General features: G+C 42.4%; 1 pseudogene; it reads left to right on the forward strand.

Moving 5' to 3' along the window:
• The first annotated feature begins 342 nt into the window (after positions 1–342).
• Positions 343–6,574, forward strand: LOC114118529 (olfactory receptor 5G9-like; annotated as a pseudogene).
• Positions 6,575–9,164: the final 2,590 nt, after the last annotated feature.

The following is a 9,164-nucleotide window of genomic DNA, read 5'->3' on the forward strand; positions in this document are numbered from 1 at the left end:
TTCTGAGCACTTACACATCAACCCTCTCATTCTAAGTGAGTAAGAGCTCTGAGAGGTCAAGTTACAGGGGTTTCAGCCACATTGAATGAATGAAGCAACTCAGGTTCAAAGAGATCAGCTGACCTAACCACTGCCGTACTTACAGTGCATGAAAAAAGAATACATAAAGGATATAGAGTTGGGCTAATTCAGGCTCTTCTCATGGTTTCTCCCATGTACTGTTTTCATAAAGTGATGCTTTAACTCAGCTTTCTAGTATCCTATGGGCTTCCCACTAATGACCATCGGCTGTAACCTCAAAAAAATAGGAAGCCAAAATGCGTTTTGTGTACTCCTATTGCAATGTACATGTTTAACCTCTTTAAGATGAAAGGATTTTTGAAGACACAGGAGACATTGTTACAGTGTGAAAAAAGAAAGATTACAGTCTGCTTTGACAGGTAATACTCGGCGCCCACTTCTGCCGGTCACTAGTATAGGGAAAAGGATTAAACTTTTATTTTGCTCCTATGTGAAAGGAAACATGATGTTTAGCCTGCAGGTTTGTTAAAGACAACATGTAAGGCACAAATGCCAATAATTAGTCTGCACTTACTGGAAACTCAATAAGACTCGGTTAGATGTTTGCACGCATTAACTCATTTAATCCTCACAGCAATTTACAAGGTAGGTATTACTATTATTACTCCTATTTCACAGGTGAAGAAAAGTAACTTTCCTAGGGTCAGAGCACTTGCAGAACATGCACTTAGGCTTAAGCTGTAATCCCGAAGTGCGCAGCACATGGCCTAACACGGAGCAGCTGCTCATTCTTCTCAGCTTGTTTCATTTCACTGTCCTACATCACTTCACCAGGCGCATACCCACCTGGTGAGCTCAGGTAAACATCACTGAAGTTGAAATTACCGGATATTATCCTGGAATTTTTTCTGCTATTGGTTATAGGAATTTAAGTTTCTAAGCTGTGGTTTTCTTACCCATATATTGATGGATTCCTAGGGAATCTTGTAATATTATAGCTTCAAATCTGATCCTTTGCCCTGGCCTCATTTCACTTCTGTTTCCTTAGCCAGAGCATGCAACTAAAAGTCATATGCTCTCCTCAGTTCCATTCAGTTCAGTCACTCAGTCGTGTCCGACTCTTTGTGACCCCATGAATTGCAGCATGGCAGGCCTCCCTGTCCATCACCAACTCCCGGAGTTCACTCAGACTCACGTTCATTGAGTCAGTGATGCCATCCAGCAATCTCATCCTCTGTCATCCCCTTCTCCTCCTGCCCCCAATCCCTCCCAGCGTCAGAGTCTTTTCCAATGAGTCAACTGTTCACATGAGGTGGCCAAAGTACTGGAGCTTCAGCTTTAGCATCATTCCTTCCAAAGAAATCCCAGAGCTGATCTCCTTCAGAATGGACTGGTTGGATCTCCTTGCAGTCCAAGGGACTCTCAAGAGTCTTCTCCAACACCAAAGTTCAAAAGCATCAATTCTTCAGTGCTCAGCCTTCTTCACCGTCCAACTCTCATATCCATACATGACCACTGGAAAAACCATAGCCTTGACTAGACTGACCTTAGTCGGCAAAGTAATGTCTCTGCTTTGAATATGCTATCTAGATTGGTCATAACTTTTCTTCCAAGGAGTAAGCGTCTTTTAATTTCATGGCTGCAATCACCATCTGCAGTGATTTTGGAGCCCCCCAAAATAAAGTCTGACACTGCTTCCACCATTTCCCCATCTATTTCCCATGAAGTGATGGGACCGGATGCCATGATCTTTTTTTTCTGAATGTTGAGCTTTAAGCCAACTGTTTTCACTCTCCTCTTTCACTTTCATCAAGAGGCTCTTTAGTTCCTCTTCACTTTCTGCCTAAGGGTGGTGTCATCTGCATATCTAAGGTTATTGATATTTCTCCCAGCAATCTTGATTCCAGCTTGTGTTTCTTCCAGTCCAGTGTTTCTCATGATGTACTCTGCATATAAGTTAAATAAGCAGGGTGACAATATACAGCCTTGACATACTCCTTTTCCTATTTGGAGCCAGTCTGTTGTTCCATGTCCACTTCTAACTGTTGCTTCCTGACCTGCATATAGGTTTCTCAAGAGGCAGGTTAGGTGGTCTGGTAATCCCATCTCTTTCAGAATTTTCCACAGTTTATTGTGATCCACACAGTCAGAGGTTTTGGCATGTTCTCCCAGGGACTAGTTTATTTTTTCTGGGTCCCCTTTTTGAAGACATGCTTACCAAATTTCTCTTCTCTTCTCCAGAGGAATCCAGAGTCTGTCCCCGGCTAACGAAAGCGACACGAGGGTCACAGAGTTCATCTTCAGAGGTTTGAATTTCAGCCCTTAATTGCAGGTCTGCCTTTTCCTGCTCCTTCTGAGTTTCTACCTCATCAACCTATCAGGAAACTTGGGTACGCTTGTTCTGATACAGATGGATTCCCACCTTTGCGGCCCATGTACTTTTTCCTCAGTCATTTGTCTTCCATGGACATGAGCTTCTCTTCTGTCGTGAGCCCCAAGATGCTCTCCGACTTCTTTGTGAGGCAGAAAGCCCTCTCTTTCCGGGGCTGTGCTTGGCAACAGGGGCGCTTTGGGTTCTTCGTCATAGCAGAGTGTTTTCTCTGGCGTCCGTGGCCTATGGCCGCTGTGGCTACACCCGAAACCCACTGTTGTATTCCGTCGCCATGTCCCAGAGACTCTGAGTCCAGCTGGTGGTGGGTCCCTATGTCACCGGGTTCCTGAACCCCACAATGCACACGTGATGCTTTTTGCCTTCCATTCTGCAGCCCCGATGTCATCCACCACTTCTTCTGTGACTTGCCCCCTCTGCTTTCCCTTGTGTGTGCTGACACCAGTCTCAACAAGAGGGTGGTTCTTGTCGTGGCTGGAGCTGAGGGCGTCTACAGTGGCCTGACTGTCCTGGGCTCCTCCACTGACATCCTCATCCCCATCCTGAAGATCCGCTCTGCTGACGGGAGATGCGAAGCCTCCTCTACCTGCTCTGCACGCGGGACGGCCGTGTCTATCCTGTATGGCCCTCTTCTCTTTATTTATGTCCGGCCTAGTGCCTGCGTCTCCCTGGGTCTCAACAGAGTGGTGTCCGTGGTTTACACTGCAGGCATCCCCATGTTGAACCCACTTACCTATTGCTTGAGGAATAAAGTCAAAGATGCCATCCATACGGCTGTGTCGAAAAGGACGTTTTGTAGGGCATAAATTCTTATCTAGAAAGGAAATTGGAGGAGAAAGCTAAAATGACAGACTGCAGGGGGGCGGTCCTAAGATGGCGGAGGAATAGGCCAGGGAGACCACTTTCTCCCTCAAAAATTCATCAAAAGAACATTTCAACGCTGAGTAAATTCCACAAAACAACTTCTGAATGCCGGCAGAGGACATCAGGCACCCAGCAAAGCAGATCATTGGCTTCAAAAACAGGTAGGAAAAAATATAATAAGACGAAAAAAGAGACAAAGGAGGTAGGGAGGGAGCGCTGTCCTGGGAAGGGAATCCCATCCCGGGAAGAGACTCTTAAAAAGAGAAGTTTCCAAACACCAGGAAACATTCTTGCAGCCGAGTCTGTGGCAAGCTTTGGAAGCACAGAGGGCAACATAACAGGAAGGAAAAATAAATAAATAATTAAAACCAATAGATTGTGAGCCTAACAGTAACTCCCCCAGCGGAAAAGCAGCGCAGACGCCTGCATCCGCCACTAGCAAGTGGGGGCTGGGCAGGGAGGAGCGGGAGGCGCAGCCGGCAGTGCTTTTTAAGAACTGGGCCACGGGAGGTGCGGGCTGCAGTGTTTCTTTGAGAATCGGGCCGGAACGCCCTGTGTGTGGACAGAGCGAACTAACTTGGGCTAGCAAACCAGACTGTGGGATAGCTACCAGGCGAAACGCTCGAACATAAGACACCGCCAGGACCGAGCACAGAACAAAGGACAGATCTGAAAGAGCCGGCTGCAGACCATCCCCCTCCGGTGACAGGCAGCCAGAGCCTTAAGGGCTGGACAGGGGCAATCGCAGCCCAAGAGAGACATTACTTACCAAAATGCAAGCAGGCTTCTTTGTTAACAAAGACTTCTGGGGGTTCTGGACGGTCATCACCCGCCTGAGAAGGAATGCCAGTGGTACACCCAGGAAACTGAGCAACAGGGAAAGGCCATAGTCACAGCGATTGCACTCGCCAAACTCCTGAGCTACTCGGAACTGGGAAGGGCACAAAACGCAGGCCCAAGCAAATCGGCGCCTCTGAGGGCTTCCTGAGAGCTGAGCCTAAGCAACTTAGACTATGGAGGTGCATGAAGCCTAGGGCTGGCCTCAGACTGTTACCCGGCAGAGCTACATAGAGCCTGAGCGGTGTGCACCATGAGCAGGGGCAAGCCCAGAGTGGATGAGACACTGCAAGCACACACCAGTAATATTTATTTGCAGCATCCCTCCCTCCCCACAGCATGACTGAATAGTGAACCTGGTTGTCCACCACCGCCCTCACTGTGTCAAGATGGAAATCAGACACTGAAGAGACCAGGAAACAGAGGAAGTTAAACAGAGGGAACCGCCTTGGAAGTGACCCCACACAGCCCAGAACACCAGAGAAAGGACCAGTATACCTTTACTACTCTTACAATCTTTTTTTTTTTTTGAGTTGATGGGGTTGCGTGATTGTTTTTTCTTCTTTTTTTTTTTTTTGTTTTTCCTCTTATTTTTTAACTTTCTTAAATTTTTAAGTACTCTATTTCTCTAATTATTATTTTTAATAATTCTTGTGGCTTTGTTTTTTGTTTGTTTGTTTTTTCTTTCTTTCTTTCCTCTTCTTCTTCTTTTCTTTGATATTGTAGTTTTGAAAATCCAATCTCTACTCCAGAGTTTTAATCTTTGCTTTTTGGTATTTGTTGTCAATTTTGTACATGTAAAAACCCAATCTTCAGTACCCAATTTTACCTGAGAGTGAGATTACTGGCTTGACCACTCTCCCCTCCTTTGGACTCTCCTTTTTCTCCACCAGATGTCCTCTGTCTCCTCCCTCCCCCTTCTCTTCTCTACCCAACCATGTGAATCTCTGTGTGTTCCAGACGATGGAGAACACTCAGGGAACTGGTTACTGGCCGGATCTCTCTCTCTCCCTTTCATTTCCCTCTTTTATCCTCCTGGCCACCCCTGTCTACTTCCTCCCTCTCCTCTTCCCTGTATAACTCCGTGAACACCTCTGAGTGGTCCGGATTGTAGAGCGTACATAAGGACGTGATTACTGGCTAGCTTGCTCTCTCCTCTTTTGATCCCACCTCATCTCATTCCAGTCACCTCTAACTACCCTCTCCCTCTTCTCTTCTCCGTGTAACTCAGTGAACCTCTATGGGTGACCCTCAATGTGGAGAAACCTTTCATCTTTAACCTAGATGCTTTATCGTCAGTGCTCTATAGATGGAGAAGTCCTGAGGCTAGGGTAAAAATAAAACTGAAAACCAGAAACAGGAGGCTTGAGTCCAAATCCTAAGAACATCAGAGAAATCCTGAATCCAGGGAACGTTAATCAATAGGAGCTCATCAAACGCCTCCATACCTACACTGAAACCAAGCATCACCAAGGGCCAACAAGTTTCAGAGCAAGACATACGCAAATCCTCCAGCAACACAGGAACACACCCCTGAGCTTCAATATACAGGCAGCTCAAAACTACTCCAAAACCATTGACGTCTCACAACTGATTACTGGACAATTCATAGCACTCCAGAGAGAAGAAATCCAGCTCCACCTACCAGAACTCCAACACAAGCCTCCCTAACCAAGAAACCTTGACAAGCCACTGATACAACCCCACCCACAGTGAGGAAACTCCATAATAAAGAGAACTCCACAGAATATAGAAAGCCCAACTCAAATGCAGCAATATAACCAAGATGAAGAGACAGAGGAATACCCAGAAGGTAAAGGAACAAGAGAAATGCCTACCAAACCAAACCAAAGAGGAGGAGATAGGGAATCTACCTGAGAAAGAATTCTGAATATTGATAGTGAAAATGATCCAAAATCTTGAAATCAAAATGGAATCACAGAAAAATAGCCTGGAGACAAGGATTGAGAAGATGAAAGAAGGGTTTGACAAGAACCTAGAAGAAATAAAAAAGAGTCAATATATAATAAATAATGCAATAAATGAGATCAAAGACACCCTGGAGGCAACAAATAGTAGAATAACAGAGGCAGAAGACAGGATTAGTGAAATAGAAGATAGAATGGTAGAAATAAATGAATCAGAGAGGAAAAAAGAAAAATGAATTAAAAGAAATGAGGAAAACCTCAGAGACCTCCAGGACAATAAGAAACGCTCCAACATTAGAATTATAGGAATCCCAGAAGAAGAAGACAAAAGAAAGACCATGAGAAAATTCTTGAGGAGATAATAGTTGAAAACTTCCCTAAAATGGGGAAGGAAATAATCACCCAAGTCCAAGAAACCCAGAGAGTTCCAAACAGGATAAGCCCAAGGCGAAACACCCCAAGACATATATTAATCAAATTAACAAAGACCAAACACAAAGGAAAAATATTAAAAGCAGCAAGGGAAAACAACAAATAACACACAAGGGGATTCCCATAAGGATAACAGCTGATCTTTCAATAGAAACTCTTCAGGCCAGGAGGGAATGGCAAGACATACTTAAAGTGATGAAAGACAATAACCTACAGCCCAGATTACTGTACCCAACAAGGATCTCATTCAAATATGAAGGAGAAATCAAAAGCTTTACAGACAAGCAAAAGCTGAGAGAATTCAGCACCACCAAACCAGCTCTCCAACAAATACTAAAGGATATTCTCTAGACAGGAAACACAAAAAGGGCATATAAACCGAACCCAAAACAATAAAGTAACTGGCAACGGGATCACACTTATCAATAATTACCTTAAACGTAAATGGGTTGAATGCCCCAACCAAAAGGCAAAGACTGGCTGAATGGATACAAAAACAAGATCCCTATATATGCTGCTTACAAGAGACCCACCTCAAAGCAAGGGACACATACATACTGAAAGTGAAGGGCTGGAAAAGATATTCCACACAAATAGAGACCAAAAGAAAGCAGGGGTAGCAATACTCGTCTCTAATAAAATAGACTTTAAAACAAAGGCTGTGAAAAGAGACAAAGAAGGCCACTACATAATGATCAAAGGATCAATCCAAGAAAAAAATATAACAATTATAAATATATATGCACCCAACATAGGAGCACCACAATATGTAAGACAATGCTAACAAGCATGAAAGGGAAAATTAACAATAACACAATAATAGTGGGAGACTTTAATACTCCACTCACACCTATGGACAGATCAACTAAACAGAAAATTAACAAAGAAACACAAACTTTAAATGACATAATAGACCAGTTAGACCTAATTGACATCTATAGGACATTTCACCCCAAAACAATGAATTTCACCTTTTTCTCAAGTGCTCACGGAACCTTTTCCAGGATAGATCACATCCTGGGCCATAAATCTAACCTTGATAAATTCAAGAAATCGAAATCATTCCAAGTATCTGTTCTGACCATAATGCATTAAGATTAGATCTCAATTAGAGGAGAAAAACTATTAAAAATCCCAAAATATGGAGGCTGAACAACAAGCTTCTGAATAACCAACAAAGCACAGAAGAAATCAAATTTTGCATAGAAATGAATGAAAATGAAAACACAACAACCCCAAACCTGTGGGACACTATAAAAGCAGTGCTTAGAGGAAAGTTCTTAGCAATACAGGCATACCTCAGGAAACAAGAAAAAAGTCAAATAAATAACCTAACTCTACACCTAAAGCAACTAGAAAAGGAAGAAATGGAGAACCCCAAAGTTAGTAGAAGGAAAGAAATCTTAAAAGTTAGGGCAGAAATAAATGCAAAAGAAACAAAAAAGACCACAGCAAACATCAACAAAGCAAAAAGCTGCTTCTTTGAAAGGATAAATAAAATTGACAAACCATTAGCTAGACTCATCAAGAAACAGAGAAAAATCAAATCAATCAAATTAGAAATGAAAATGGAGAGATCACAACAGACAACACAGAAATACAAAGGATCATAAGAGACTACTATCAGCAATTATATACCGATAAAATGGACAACATGGAAGAAATGGACAAATTCTTAGAAAGGTACAACTTTCCAAAACTGAACCAGGAAGAAATAGAAAATCTTAACAGACCCATCACAAGCAAGGAAATTGAAACTGTAATCAGAAATCTTCCAGCAAACAAAAGCCCAGGTCCAGACGGCTTCACAGCTGAATTCTACCAAAAATTTCGAGACGAGCTAACACCTATCCTACTGAAACTCTTCCAGAAAATTGCAGAGGTAGGTCAACTTCCAAACTCATTCTATGAGGCCACCATCACCCTAATACCAAAACCTGACAAAGACACTACAAAAAAAGAAAAATATAGGCCAATATCACTGATGAACATAGATGCAAAAATCCTCAACAAAATTCTAGCAATCAGAATCCAAAAACACATTAAAAAGATCATACACCATGACCACGTGGGCTTTATCCCAGGGATGCAAGGATTCTTCAATATCCGCAAATCAATCAATGTAATTCACCACATTAACAAATTGAAAAATAAAAGCCACATGATTATCTCAATAGATGCAGAGAAGGCCTTTGACAAAATTCAACATCCATTTATGATAAGAACTCTTCAAAAAGCAGGAATAGAAGGAACATACCTCAACATAATAAAAGCTATATATGACAAACCCACAGCAAACATGATCCTCAATGATGAAAAATTGAAAGCATTTCCCCTAAAGTCAGGAACAAGACAAGGGTGCCCACTTTCACCACTATTATTCAACATAGTTCTGGAAGTTTTGGCCACAGCAATCAGAGCAGAAAAAGAAATAAACGGAATCCAAATTGGAAAAGAAGAAGTAAAAGTCTCACTGTTTGCAAATGACATGATCATCTACATGGAAAATCCTAAAGACTCCACCAAAAATTACTAGAGCTAATCAATGAGTATAGTAAAGTTGCAGGATATAAAATCAACACACAGAAATCCCTTGCATTCCTATACACTAATAATGAGAAAGTAGAAAAAGAAATCAAGGAAACAATTCCATTCACCATTGCAATGAAAAGAATAAAATACTTAGGAAAATA

This window comes from Ovis aries, unplaced genomic scaffold (assembly GCF_016772045.2).
Source record: "Ovis aries strain OAR_USU_Benz2616 breed Rambouillet unplaced genomic scaffold, ARS-UI_Ramb_v3.0 scaffold_133, whole genome shotgun sequence".
NCBI classification, from domain to species: Eukaryota; Metazoa; Chordata; class Mammalia; order Artiodactyla; family Bovidae; genus Ovis; species Ovis aries.